Source organism: Capricornis sumatraensis, chromosome 1, assembly GCF_032405125.1.
Source record: "Capricornis sumatraensis isolate serow.1 chromosome 1, serow.2, whole genome shotgun sequence".
Lineage (NCBI taxonomy): Eukaryota > Metazoa > Chordata > Mammalia > Artiodactyla > Bovidae > Capricornis > Capricornis sumatraensis.
The window spans coordinates 125309522-125325723 of record NC_091069.1 but is presented as its reverse complement, the minus strand read 5'-3'; positions in this window follow the sequence as shown (position 1 = coordinate 125325723).

The following is a 16202-nucleotide window of genomic DNA, read 5'->3' as shown; positions in this document are numbered from 1 at the left end:
AGGACAACAGAGGATAAGATGGTTGGATGGCATTGTCGACTCAATGAACATGAGTTTGAGTAAATTCTGGGAGTTGATGATGGACAGGGAGGCCTTGTGTGCTGCAGTCCATGGGGTTGCAAAGAGTCAGACATGACTGAGAGACTGAATTGAACTGATGAATTAATGTGTGCTTGGGTGGGGGTGCTTGGCAGGCCAGCTAGAGTGACTAGACTCTGTCCCTACCTGAGCTATCAAGATGGTATGGGTGAGTCGCTCAGTTGTGTCTCTCTGTGACCACATGGGCTGTAGCCCACCAGGTGCCTCTGTCCACAGGGATTCCCCAGACAAGAATAATACAGTGGGTTGCCATTCCCTTCTCCAGTGGATCTTCCCAACCCAGGGATTGAACCCGGGTCTCCCTCATCACAGATGGACTCATTACCCTCTGAGCCACAAGGAAAGCCAAGGTGGGAGGACATAAAAATGGTGCTCTCTGGTGCCACCAAACCTGGAGAGAGTTCTAGTACTTCCCTGCCCATTTGGCAGATGCTGGTAAGTGGATTTCCTTCATGTATAGTCTATGCTTAGTTGCCCAGTTGTGTCTGACTCTTTGTGATTCCATCAACTGCAGCCTGCCAGGCTCCCCTGTCTATAGGGTTTCTCCAGGCAAGAATACTGGAGTGGGTTTCTATGCCCTCCTCCAGGGAATCTTCCCAACCCAGGAACTGAATCGAGGTCTCCCTCATCACAGGTGAATTCTTTACCTTCTGGGCTATGAATGAAGCCACATATATAGTCTAGTTGCCTTTAAGCTGCTGCTTTCGTTTGTTTGTTTATTTTGGGGTGGGTGTAGTTTTCATTTGCTTGCTTGTTTTGTGAGCCTAGACAGGTAAGTCTGCATTCAAACCATTCAGTGATATCCCTCCCTATTGCAGCCTGCTGTGTCAGGGGATGGGGTTTTTGTGAATACCAGGTCTCCACCTCTCTTACCAATCTGCATGTGGTCCCTCTAGCATCTTTTGTGCAAAAGCTGTTCCATCAGCCCTCAGTTCTTTCTCAGGAGGAAGTATTCTATCTGTAAGTTTAGAGCCAACATGTCTTTGGAAGACAATGAGTTCAAGATCTTTATATTGCTATCTTGGACCCGACCTTTTTATTTTTGAAACACAGAACATATATGGATGGTCATTATAATACTAAGTAAAATTCAGACTGAGAAACTGGGAAAAATCAAGTTAGAATTCTTATCGTTTATAAAAGCACACTTTGAGGAATTAAAATAGACTTTAAACACACATTTAATTTTACAAAGTCTCAACCAGGCATTGGTTTAACAAATATGTATGAATTTTTGGTATGAATTTGGTATGAATTTTCTCCACAATGCTAAACTGTATAAACTGATGAAATTGAGAAAAAAAAATCAACTTGTTCTCTCCCAAACTCCCATCCCTTGGAGAATGGATGCATGTATACATTTGGCTGAGTTGCTTTGCTGTCCACCTGAAACTATCACAACATTGTTAATTGGCTATTGTTGTTTAATTGTTTAGTTGTACCTGACTCTTTGTGACTCCATAGCCTGCCAGACTCCTTTGTCTATGGGATTTCCCAGGCAAACATACTGGAGTGGGTTGCTGTACCACAATACAAGGTACAAAGTTGAAAAAAAAAAAAAAAACCCACACACAACTATTTATTTGTTTTAAATTGAACTGAATCTGACTCCAAGTTCTAAGTCATTAGGGCTGTACACTACCTAATATCAAATACTATATTGGGGGAGAGAAACTTGATAAATCCCCAAATAAAGAAAGTTTGTAAATCCCCAAATTTGGATTCTGATTTTCAGTAAGTTGGGGGCAAGGGTGAGTTACCATCCTTCAGGGCAAACTGGGGACAGGGACTTTTCATCAAAATTTCTAAAGCCCAGGGGTAAGAGTCCAAATTCCTTAGGCTTGTCTTGGCAGCCATTTTTTTCTAGCAAGTTGTGGATAAATGGGAACCAGTTGTTTGTCACAAAAAATGTCAAGACCCCATTATCATTTCAGATTGGCAAATACAAGATTTCTCCCTGGTTGATTCGCTTTTGTTTGGAGAACTGCTGGAAGTAGCTTCTCTTTTCTCAATGTGTCTCCAGCTTCTAAATAATTCCAGTGGTGGCTTGTATCATTCAGGTTTATTCAGTTGCAAGATAACAAGAACCACACTCACTGAAACACGTAAGAGAGTTTATTGCTAAAAAAATGGGAACTTCCTAGGGACGATTGCTACCCCTACACCCTTGGTTTCTCCCTGTGTTTCATTTCCATCAGCCTACGAATTTCATTTACTCTCTTATGTATTGGGAGTTTGAGCAAGCACCGGGAGTTGGTGATGGACAGGGAAGCCTGGCCAGCTGCTGTCCATGGGATTGCAATGAGTCCATGGGGTTGCAATGAGTCAGACATGACTGAGGGACTGAACTGAACTGAACTTTTATATCTTAAAGATACCTCCTTGACTTAAAGTTTTATCTCCATTTCTTTAACAGTGGAGTGATCACAACACTACATTGAGATTGCTCTTTTCAGGATTTCCTATGTTTCTAAATCTATCATATTCCTCTTTCTTGGTGTTTATCAGTATTAGTTAAATTGGGACCATTTTCTCCTTTTGAAGCACATTTTTCTGTTGGATTTTATGATAATATCCTAAACTGGATATTTTCACTGAGCATTGAAGAATTCATGCTTTTGAACTGTGGTGCTGAAGAAGACTCTTGAGTCCCTTGGATGGCAAAGAGATCAAACCAGTCAATCCTAAAAGAAATCAACCCTGACTATTCATCGGAAGGACTGGTGCTGAAACTGAAGCTCCAATACTTTGGCCACCTGATGTGATAAGCCAACTCATTGGAGAAGATCCTGATAGTGGAAAAGGCAAGAGGAAAAAGGGGCAACAGAGGATAAGATGGTTGGATGGCATCATCAACTCAATAGACATGAGTGTGAGCAAACTCCAGGAGATACTGAAAGATAGCGAAGCCTGGTGTGCTGCAGTCCATGGGGTCACAAAGAGTCACACACAACTGAGCGACTGAACAATAACAATCATATACTTTCTTGCTGGTGACTACATTTAAGTTTATTTTGATCTGTTCTTCCTTTTATCTCATCTGTAAAATATTGTAATAATGCAGGTTTATTCTTAGACTTCATCCCCCTATATTATTTCATTCATACTCATGTTCATAAATATGCACATATATATTGAGAGCCTAAATATAAGTGTATATAACTCTGACTTACACTGCAACTCTGGGTTTGCTAATCTATTTGATTCCTTATTTGATATCTCTACATGGCTGTTTTAATAGGCACTTCAAATTTAACCAGAACAAAATTTTATTTTCTTTTATGTTATCACAATGGATAAGTTGTCATTCTGATTCAAAGAAAATGTAAATCTTAATTATCAATAAAAGTTAGTTTTGAATAAGAATGTATGGAAGAATGAAGCAGTACGAGATACCACACTGTTATCTGGGATGCCTCACAACATCACAGGCAGCATCTTAAATGCTCTTTTCCAAACTAGATATAATTAGATATTTTGGAGAATCTGAGCAAGGCCCCCATAATTTATAAGCCATTTAGGGGAGCCACTAAATTATGGAGACTCAGTATCTATACTTGCTAATATGACTAACTTTGATTCCTCAGTGTAGATGTACTCCATAAATCCAGAAATTTAAATAACAACTGAGATCTTTGATTCTTAACTGGGATTCCCCAATGAAGTCAGATTGAAAAAACCATAAGAACTTAACACATCATGTGATATCAGTACTCATGGTGATGGACATGATCAAATTTATTAGTGGTCTTTCTGTCCCATATGACTAAAGGAGAATGGTCCTACCATTCTTTCAATGCAAGACTGAAAAACTGTTAATGATTGGTGAGCACTGAGTTGTATGGAGGTGATGAACTGATGACAGCCTATCACAAATTGCTTCACACAGTCTACCCTTATGTACTGCAGACTGACTAAAAGAAGTTAACTTTTGGGTATAATAGAAAATTGGAAGGATGTTCTAAACAAGGAATTTTTTGCCTCGTAACTTATCTCCTAACTCCCCCTTTTATGTTAGAAATATTATGTTTAAAAAAATTCAACTGAGTACATGTAAAAGCTTAGCTGTCTTTATTCAATTATTCATGAATTGGGCAGCAACCCATTTAGTAAATAGAAAGATTTTCTGAGGAATTGACAAAATGGAAGGCTTTTATTAAAACAAGGCAGGACAAGAAGATTATTAATGGATGACAGGATTGTTGCAGGCAAGGTTGAATCACTAATGCTGACTGCCACTCTGAGGAGAGGCTGAAACTTCAATTAAGTCTTGGTTTGCCATCCTGGGGGCAGGTGGTTCCTCCTGGGTCTGCAGTTTCTTTTTTCTTTTAAAAAAAATCTTCCTTTTGATCAAAATATCAGCCTGGGAGATGTGAGAAATTTAAGGCAGAAGGACCACTGTTAGCTACCACTCAGTAGTTTTCTCAGTTTTGTTGATTTTTGGTGTTGCATCACAGAGCATGACATTTCTCCTGATTCCAAATGACATTCACAGGTCAAAGTTTCAGGTTCATAATCCTTTAGTTGGTCATTCTCTTTGCTTTTCTGATATTCCAGTCTTGAGGAGATTGTTTGTTTGCTAGTTAGCAGCTGACAACATGCATTTGAAGCTTTTTTAGGGAATATAATACACCAAAGACACTATAAGGAGAATAATGCCCAATGTTTAGAATGCACTTTGGAGTCATGGTCCACAAGACTCAAACCAATCAAAGCCCCCACTGAAGGAATCACAGCATTTTTAAAAAAAAAATTAATTTATTTTAATTGGAGAATAATTACTTTAAAATATTGTGAATTTTTTTTTTTTTGCCATACATCAGTATGAATCGGCTATATGTATACATGTGTCCCCTCCATCCGAACCACCCCCACCTCCCTCCCCACCCTTTTAAGCCAAGTGACTTGCTCAGTGATGTTGCATAACTGAATGTCACTTCATAATGAAACTCATCTAAATATGCCACAAGAAAATCTTTCATTATCTCTTACCTAGAGTAGGCCAATAATCCAATAAAGTTTTCTTCTTTTAGCAGATGAACGAAAATTAAGTTACTTTTAGGTAAGTACACAATTGATATTAAACCTCATTCTTAAAACTCCCACAATAACAATTCAGTTTTAGCCAGCTTGATTACAGGATTGATTCCTTCTTTTTCTTTCTTCCCAACTTTTTGTCCTTAGCTTGTCCTTTATTTACTTCTTTCCTATTCTGAAATAATAAAAAGTTTTAGTTCAAATAAAATTACTCTCATTTCCTTTAACAAGAATCAAGTGAGAGAGAGAGAGAGATTTCACATCAGCAGCTTACCTACATCCACCCATGAACAGAGTATAGTTGGAAAATGACATGTCTGAGAGAGGCATTTAGGAGTGGAAGAGGCCCAGGTGTGCTTCCCAGGGAAGTAAGATACAGAACTGTGGTCTTGGTGCTTTAGTTTGGAATTTTCTTTTCAAGAGTACAAACAATGACTTTGGTACCCTGACACAGTTCCTTAAATTATTATGGATTCTGTCTTAAACTTCTGCTTGTTTCAAAACCAAACATTGATCCCATGAGCAGCCTCTAGCTAGTACAGTCCTGACTGCCCTTCTTGTTCTTACAGTCTATTCATGGCCCTTTCCCTCTCAGAGCTCTAGAGGTTGCCCTTGCTTAGCAGTTTGTACGGCACCCCCACTCCTGGTTCTTGGGTTTTTTTCTTAGCCAAAAAAAGACATATTGCTTTTCTTATATGAAGAGTTGTTTACCTTATTTCTAGTAGCTGTAATACATATGCTAGAATTTTTAAGCCTTAGAAACTTTAATGTCTAGTGAAAACTAAGAAGTAACAACTGTGAACCTTGCATCAAAGAGAATTTTTTGACTGGCAGCTTTGTTTATCTCTAGAATCATGCTTCTTCACAGTACAGTCATTCAATATTGCTCAAAATGTTTACTAATAGAGCCAAATTTACCTTTATTTTCTTTGCAATAGGTGACCCAAAGCAATTAAATCTATCATATGATTTAACTTAGTAACTAAAGTGAACCAGTTACCATAGTAAATAAATTTTGTAAACAAAAGTTTTGGAAGCTGTTTTTTAGTACACATACCATTGAATATTTTTGTTGTGAAAAATTCCACTCTTATCCCCCTTATGTGTACATCATTTGCTCTGACTAATGTTAGATTATCCATGAAAACTTCATGAGATAATAGATAAAATCAGTCATCATCGTAAGTTATTGTTGTTATTTAATGATATATCTCACAACAGAGATACATAAATTTGACCAGTAAACCCAAGTATAAGTCTATCTGCATTATATTTAATGTTGATAAATTAAAAGATATGTCTGTTTTAATTAAATCAATGAACTTAGATTACTGAAGATTATCCAGGAACACATGAACTTGAAAAGCATTTGGGTTGATTCCTGTTATATTTTTGAGGACTTTAGAATGATTCAATCCTTTAAGAGCTTGCCTTCAAACCAACTTTGCTGTTCAGTTACGAAGTCCTGTCCAACTGTTTGTGACAGCATGGACAGTAGCGTGCCAGTCTCCTCTATCCTCTGCTATCTCCTGGAGTTTACTCAAATTCATGTACATTGAGCTGGTGATAGTATCTAGCCATCTCATCCTCTGCCACCCCCTTCTTCTTTTGTCTTCAATCTTTCCCAGCATCAGGGTCATCAGGTGGCCAAAGTATTGGAGCTTTAGCTTTAGCAACAGTCCTTCCAGTGCATATTCAGGGTTGATTTCCTTTAAGATTGACTGCTTTGATCTCCATGCTGTCCAAGGGACTCTCAAGAGTATTCTCCAGAAACACAATTTGAAAACATCGATTCTTGCTTTGGTGCTCAGCCTTGTTTATGGTCTAGTTCTCATATCCATACATGACTACTTGAAAAACCAAAGCTTTTGCTATACAGTCCATAGCAAAGTGATGTCTCTACTTTTTTTTTTTTTTATTATTAGTTAACATTTGTACTTTATTCAGATTTCTTTTTTTCTTGGGGGGCTCTTTATTTTTTATTGTTTATTTTTTACTTTACAGTACTGTATTGGTTTTGCCATACATTGACATGGATCCTCCATGGGTGTACATGAGTTCCCAATCCTGAACCCCCCTCCCACCACCCTCTTCATATCATCTCTCTGGGTCATCCCAGTGCACCAGCCCCAAGCATCCTGTATCCTATATCGAGCCTAGAATGGCAATTCATTTCTTATACAATGGAGTATTACTCAGCCATTAGAAAGAATACATTTGAATCAGTTCTAGTGAGGTGGATGAAACTGGAGCTGATTATACAGAGTGAAGTAAGCTAGAAAGAAAAACACCAATACAGTATACTATCACATATGTATGGAATATAGAAAGATGGTAATGATAACCCTGTATGCGAGACAGCAAAAGAGACACAGATATATAGAACAGACTTTTGGACTCTGTGGGAGAGGGAGAGGGTGGGATGATTTGGGAGAATGGAATTGAAACATGTATACTATCAGGTAAGAAACGAATCACCAGTCTCTGCTTTTTAATACGCTATCTAGGTTTGTCATAGCTTTTCTTCCAAGGAAGAAGTGTCTTACTTTCATGGGTGCAGTTACTGTCTACAGTGATTTTGGAGCCCAAGAAAATAAAATCTTGGATGGTAAAGCATCTACCTACAATGCAAGACACATGGGTTCAATCCCTGGGTCAGGAAGATCCCCTGAAGAAGGAAATGGCAACCCACTCCAGTATTCTTGCCTGGGAAATTCCACAGATAGAGGAGCCTGGCAGGCTATAGTCCATGGGGTTGCAAAGAGTCAGACACGATTGAGCAACTAACACACTTTCCCCGCATCTATTTGCTATGAAGGGATGGGACTGAATGCCATGATCTCAGTTTTTTGAATGTAAAGTTTCAAGCCAGATTTTTTACTCTCCTCTTTCACTGTCACCAAGAGGCTTTTTATTTCCTCAAACCTACTAAATAGAGTTTTGTTTTTTTTTTTTAACAAATCAATTTTGGCAATATCATCTGGAAATAGAAAAACGTTACACATCTACAATATCCATATATGGACACACGTATAACATATGGGCAGACAGACATAAATTATAGCTAATATTTGTAAAGATTGTAGGATTCTCATTAGCTCAATTTCTAAGTTTCTCTTTTTTTCTTCTCCTCAAAGTTTACATTTCAAAGAATTGTTATTAGGTTCTAGAAAATATAAATGTGGGAAATCTACATCACAAAAGCACAAGTTAAGTGTCGGACAATTCTGTTTTCTTTGTCTTGATCTTTTCAAGCATTATGAGAAAAATAGGTAAGGTTTGATAGAGGGCCAGAGGAGAAAGAAAAAGAGGAGTGGTGTGTGTGTGTGGCGGTGGGGGTGGGGTGGTGTGGATGAACTTTGAATTTCTGTGACCTGCAGAGATTTGCTAGATAAACAGTTTCCAATTCCTCAAATAATTATTAGCTTCTTTTTAGATATCCTTTATCATTTTAACTTTTTCTTTGCATTTTGAAACCATTCCATGATGAATTTTGGAAGTTCCTGCATACTAATTAAAATAGGTACCCTGTTCTATTTATTTGTGTTCTGTTTGTTTGATTTAGAAGCTTTTGATTTTAAGTGCATTTCTCAAATCGTACCTATTTGGAATAGTCCCCATAATGGCCATAGTAATTTCCCTTGAGGGCTGACAAGAGTTGGTAGATCCCTTGCTGCAAATGGAGTTCAACTGGTCTAGCCATGTCTGGCTGCAAATGGGGCACAACTTACATCTCTACTTGTCAATTATTTTGAGTCTCCAACCTGACAGCTACCAAGCCAAGCTCTCAGGACACAAAACTAGTTTACTAGGATAATATCATCTTTGAAAATATCTACAGCTTCTCACACAAGACTGGAAAAGGTCAGTTTTCATTCCAATCCCAAAGAAACCAAATGCCAAAGAATGATCAAACTACTGCAGGATTGCACCCATCTCAAACACTAGCAAAGTAATGCTCTAAATTCTCCAAGCCAGGCTTCAACATGAACGTGAACTTCCAGATGTTCAAGCTAGATTTAGAAAAGCCAGAGGAACCAGACATCAAACTGCCAACATCCGTTGGATTATTGAAGAAACAAGAGAGTTCCAGAAAAACATCTACTTCTGCTTTGTTGAATATGCCAAAGATTTGACTGTGTAGTTCACAACAAACTGTGGAAAATTCTTAAACATATAGGAATAGCAGACCACCTTACTTGTCTCCTGGGAAATCTGTATGCAGGTCAAGAAGCAACAGATAGAACCGAACATGGAACAACAGACTGGTTCCAAATCAGGAAAGGAGTACATCAAGGCTTCATAGTGTAACCCTGCTTATTTAACTTATATGCAGAATACATCATGAGAAGTGCTGGGTTGGAGGTAGCACAAGCTGGAATCAAGATTGCCAGGAGAAATATCAATAATCTCAGATATGCAGATGACACCACCCTTATGACAGAAAGTGAAGAGGAACTAAAGAGCCTCTTGATGAAAGTGAAAGAGGAGAGTGAAAAATTTGGCTTAAAACTCAACATTCAGAAAACGAAGATCATGGCATCCAGTGTGTCACTTCATGGCAAATAGATGGGGAAACAGTGGAAACAGTGGCAGACTTTATTTTGGGGGGTTGCAAAATCAATGCAGATGGTGATTGCAGCCATGAAATTAAGGCACTTGCTCCTTAGAAGAAAAGCTATGACCAAACTAGATAGCATATTAAAAAGCAGGGACATTATTTTGTCAACAAAGGTCCATCTAGTTTAAGCTATGGTTTTTCCAGTGGTCATGTATGGATGTTAAAGTTGGACTATAAAGAAAGCCGAGGGCCAAAGAATTGAAGCTTTTGAACTGTGGTGTTGGGGAAGACTCTTGAGAGTCCCTTGGACTGCAAGGAGATCCAACCAGTCTATCCTAGAGGAAATCAGTCCTGAATATTCATTGGAAGGACTGATGCTGAAGCTGAAACTCCAATACTCTGGCCACCTGAGTGAAAGAGCTGACTCATTTGAAAAGACCCTGATGCTGGGAAAGATTGAAGGCAGGAGGAGAAGGGGACGACAGTGGATGAGATGGTTGGATGGCATCCCTGACTCGATGGACATGAGTTTGAGTAAGCTCTGGGAGTTGGTGATGGACAGGGAAGCCTGGTGTGCTGCAGTCCATGGGGTCGCAAAGAGTTGAAGACGACAGAGTGACTGAACTGAACAACTTCTCACAGTTCTCAGACATAAAATAAGCAGGTGTGTAGCAGTTGGGGTTTGATCCCTGGTTCAGAATATCCCCTGGAGAAGGAAATTTCAACCCACTCCAGAATTCTTGTGTGGAAATTCCCATGGACAGAGGAACCTGGTGGGCTATCTTCCAAGGAGTTGCACAGAGTTGGACAGGACTCGAGCTAGCAACTAAACCACCACCAGGAAGGTTGTGCACTTCCTGGATGTAAAGGATCCCATTTAAACAAAATCTTATCCATCTAGTCCCCTCACCAGATGCATGTGTGCTACGTCCCTTCAGTTGTGTCAGACTCTGTGTGACCCTATGGACTGTAGCTCTCCAGCCTCCTCTGTCCATGAGATTCTCCATGGAAGAATGCTAGAGGTCCTGACCTTCTCCAGGGGATCTTCCCCATCCAGGGATTGAACCCGTGTCTCTTATTTCTCTTGCATTGACAGGTGGGTTATTTACTTCCAACACCACCTGGGAGGTCCCTGACTGGTTGTAATTTAGTCTAAATCATATCCAGTCTGATTTTTAAACTGGACTTAGCCCAGTCCTAGAGCCAGTCCATTTTTAAGTCAGACCCAATCCCACTCCAGCTTGTAACCATCAACAGTTCTCAGCATGGAATCTGGGGAATGTTCCAAACAGATGGGAAACTACAGCTTAAACTAACAGCATTTTCCAGTGTGAAAGAACCTAGAGCCAACCAAGAGCTGAGGTTTCCCACTCAAAAACCTGGAAATTAATTTTGTCAGGCTATTTTGTGGCCCCTGGGTTAAGTGGCTCCTCCTTGGGCCTATAGTTTCTTTATTTTTTCTTTTTTTCTTTAGCAATTGTAAAACTTAGATTATGCTCATTGGAAAAGACTCTGATGCTGGGAGGGATTGGGGGCAGGAGGAAAAGGGGACAACAGAGAATGAGATGGCTGGATGGCATCACCGACTCGATGGATGTGAGTTTGAGTGAACTCTGGGAGATGGTGATGGACAGGGAGGCCTGGCATGCTGCGATTCATGGGGTCGCAAAGAGTCAGACATAACTGAATGACTGGACTGAACTGAATTGATGCATATTAGACTATAATTAATTACAAAGTTTTATTATGTATTTGGTGATTTTTTTTCTCATTTACTTATTTATGCCTGTCTTATATTTTATTGGATTTTGTATTTTACAAATACATCTGGTGATCTGGTGTGGTGTTTTTAAAGAGAAGATTCTAGTTTTAGGTGTACGTATAATCGCATGAAAAAGCTACTTATCAATAGAGTGTTTGTTGACTGGTCATCCAAACGGGCTTATTTCATTGCATTTTGTGTAAAATGCAAATCTATCAATGGCATCTGCAAAATTTAAGAGATACTTCATTACAAATCCCACTCATTTGACAAGTAAAGGTGCTGATTAGTTTAAATGGTTATTGAAGTCTCAAAATAGAGTAAAGCTTTTGTTTAAAGAAAAATCTCTGGAAGAGTGCTATTTAGTAGCAGAGAGAGACCTTATTTCTCAGAAAAAGAGGTTATGCTGTTGGTGATAACCTGTTTAAGGGTGGTTGTGAAATTACAGAAAGTGAAATGTTAGGGAAAGATACGGTAGAAGAAATTGAGAAAGTTCCACTCTTAACTGCTATATTATATTAATCACAAAAGGCTAAAGAGATTTCATGTAATAAACTGATAAATGATGGGTTTTGTGTTCAGATAAATGAATGATCAGGTTTTACCAATAATTATGTTGTACCAGTTATAAGATTTATGATAGTGAAATTCAAGAATTTTTTCTGCTAAAGAGAGTTGTCTGATATTAGCATGCTAAGATTTACTTCATTTTTATCTTAACTGGAAGCAAGTCCTGTTTTGAAGAATCCATAGTTGCATGTGTACTGATTGTCGCCCATCAATATTGGCTCCATAAAAGATTTACCTCCATAGTAAAAGAAAAAAAAATTCAAACAGTCATAGTACCCTGTTTTCCTCAGAGAGTGCTCATTTGAAAACTCAGAGATGAAAGAGAGCTCTGGATGATAGTGTAAGCGTGTTAACTTTATTAAATTGTTAGTTTTATTTTGTTATCACTCAAGAGTGGGTTAGAAACTGGAGACCTGCACTAAGGGGCCATAAATGACTTCATACTACAGAAATTTATTGTCTTAGTAGCAGCAGAGCTCTGACAGGTAAATTGTGGGAAGACTTTTTTTTTTTTTTTAAAGGCCAGATTTTGCAGAGTTCCTTGAAGATGACAAATGGCTCTGAAACAAGACTACTTAGAAAACACTCTTCATCATGTGAATCAGTTGCCAAGTCTCTGCAAGGCCTTGGGGAAATGTTTTGACCTCAAGTGGCAAGGTTCTTCCACTTTCAAGGAAAGTGGTAATAGCTGTAGGAACAGGTGTGAAAGCTATTTTATTGTGGTTTTGATTCATATTTCTCTGACTAGTGATATTTAGCTTGTTTCCATATACCTATTGGCGATTTGCATGTTTTCCTCAGTGAAATGTTTACTAAAGTGTAGCTCTGTTAGTTTTTGAACTTGTAAGAGTTCCTAAGTGAAATAAAACAAAAGAAATACTGCATGATTTTACTTCTATGATGTATCTAAAATAGTTAACAGTGTCAGACTTCATATTTTGGGGCTCCAACATCACTGCAGATGGTGACTGTACCCATGAAATTAAAAGACGCTTACTCCTTAGAAGAAAAGTTATGACCAACCTAGACAGCATATTCGGAAAAGGCAATGGCAACCCACTCCAGTACTCTTGCCTGGAGAATCCCATGGACCCATGGACGGAGGAGCCTTTTAGGCTGCAGTGCATGGGGTCGCTGAATCAGACACAACCAAGTGACTTCACTTTCACTTTTCATTTCATGCATTGGAGAAGGAAATGGCAACACACTCCAGTGTTCTTGCCTGGAGAATCCCAGGGACTATGGAGCCTGGTAGGCTGCTGTCTATGGTGTCGCACAGAGTTGGACATGACTGATGCGACTTAGCACCAGCAGCAGCAGACAGCATATTAAAAAGCAGAGATATTACTTTGCCAACAAGGGTCCATCTAGTCAAGGCTATGGTTTTTCCAGTAGTCATGTATGGACGTGAGAGTTGGACTATAAAGAAAGCTGAGGACTGAAGAACTGATGCTTTTGAACTGCGGTGTTGGAGAAGACTCTTGAGAGTCCCTTGGACTGCAAGGAGATCCAAACATTCCATCCTAAAAGAGATCATTCCTGGGTGTTCATTGGAAGGACTGATGCTGAAGCTGAAAGTCTAATACTCTGGCCACCTGATGCAAAGAGCTGACTCATTTGAAAAGACCCTGATGCTGGGAAAGATTGAGGGTGGGAGGAGAAGGGGGAGACAGGGGAGGAGAAGGGGGAGACAGAGGATGACATGGTTGGATGGCATCACCAGCTCAATGGACATGAGTTTGAGTAAACTCTGGAAGTTGATGATCAACAGGAAGGCCTGGCCTGCTGCAGTCCATGGGGTTGCAAAGAGTTGGACTCAACTGAGTGACTGAACTGAACTGCAGATAGTTAAACTCATAGAATCAGAGTAGAATTATGGTTGCCAGGAGGTAGGGGAAGGAGGAAATAAAGAGATATTAATCAACAGGCATAAAGCCTCAGTTATGCAAGATGAGTAATTTCTAGAGATCTGCTGAACAACATCAAATCTATAGTCAACTATAGTCAACAAGACTGTAGAATATCTATGATCAACAAACAAACAATATTGTTAAAACTTAATTTTTTTAAGAGATTAAAAAAATGTAAACTTTGCAAAAATCATGATGCAAATAAATCTTAATGTTTTTGCTGCTGCTTGCATTTGACTGAGAAAAAGGCAAGATTCAAGAAAAGGCAAATGTCAAGTGTTACTGAAATTACCTGGGAGAACTGATTAACATTGAACATTAGTGTCCTTACCTTTCAACACAAGTATGTGTCAGCGGAGAATCTTTTCTCTGACTCTTCTGCTTGGGTTGGAAATGTGAGTTTGAGAGAGGAAATGTTGTCTGATCAGACTCAAGATAATATTACTGATCTGCTTCCAGGTAAGTTCTGGATTTATGTGAAGAAGGGTAGCCAGCCATTCACAGGACAGCAAGAAACATTTTTCAATTTCTGACTTATACATATGAGCAAGAGTTTTCATATTTTACAGGTATCATGAACAAAAAAGGAAATAATCTCATTTTGAAATATGTGTGCTTGCATTTGACCCAAAATGAATATTAAGACAGCAAAAACTCAAATCAATAGCAACAAAAAAACAAGCATAGCTTTCACATTAAAGATGTAAATATCCATATTTATTATGGTTTCAAGCAGAACACCTTTTCATGTTTATATAACCTAATTTAAAAAGATCAAGAAACCAATGCATTTGCATAATTGATCAACCCTATATTTAACCTGAATGTTTTTAAGAGATTAAAAAAAAGAAACGTAAACTTTGCAAAAATCATGATGCAAATAAATCTTGATGTTTCTATTGCTGAATTTGCAAGGAACTGGATTCTCAAAGCCTTGTATAAAAAGAAGCAGTAGTACCATACATAAAATAGATAGCCTGTGGGAAATCAGTCCTGAATATTCATTGGAAGGACTGATGCTGAAGCTGAAACTCCAATACTCTGGCTACCTGATGTGAAGAACTGACTCACTGGAAAAACCCCTGATCTTGGGAAAGATTGAAGGTGGGAAGAGAAGGGGACAACAGAGGATGAAATGGTTGGATGGCATCACCAACTGGATGGACATGAGTTTGAGTAAGCTCCTGGAGTTGGTGATGGACAGGGAAGCCTGGCATGCTGCAGTCCATGAGGTTGCACAGTCGGACGCAACTGAGCGACTGAACTGAATGGGAATTTGCTATATGACTTGAAGCTCAAACTGGTACTCTGTGTCAATTTAGGTAGGTCGGATGGAATGTGAGGTGGGAGAGAGGTTCAAGAGGGAGGGGACATATGTATACCCATGACTGATTCATTTTGACTAGGGCAGAAACCAACACAATATTGTAAAGCAGTCATCCTTCAATTAAAAATAAATAAGTAGTGGTCTGTATTTTTGTTTGTATTGCTTCAACTTAAGGTTTTGGTAATTTTACTTTTGGACATGGTCAATAAGTTTTCATGTATGTAAATAAAGTTATTTAAAATCTGTTTTAGTAAAATTAAAAGTAAAATTAAGTCTACTGACCCTACCTTTAGAAAATTTAATCCTGTTTTTAAGACATTATGTTGCCTTTGCAAGTTTTAAAAACTTACAAGAAAAGGTGAACTTCAAGAATCATAAGGCATGTTTAGTTATTTTATAATAGAGGCTCACTTTAAAGTTATTTTACTCTAAGGTTAGAATTACTTCTGTACCACATATTGCAACTCATTAACATCTTGTATAGTAGAAATTTGTGATAAGATTTTTAAGTTTACTGAAATAAAGTTAAAAAAAGCATGAATTAAATAAAAACTGAAGAAAACCCCAAATACTGGCTTACATTAGAACTGATAGCACTATGAAAGACCAAAAGGTTGGTGTGGATATTTAGGAAAGGGAACCTTTTTGCTTTGCTCATGGGATTTTTAAGTTGGTACAACCACTATGGAAAATAACGGCAAAAATATCCTGCCTGTTATTCCTAATCTAAAGTTTTTCTAATCAACTCAAATTATGTTCCCTTTTAACATGGTTTATTACCAGCTATATTTCAAACAACTTGTGCTGTTACTGTAAAATTTTCAACATAAAACCTTTATTAAAATGAATTTAAAATGACAGCATTTCCAAATACCAGGAAAAATTTCCTCCTTTATTGATGTGGAAGATTTTCAAATATGTCTTCATCTGGAAATA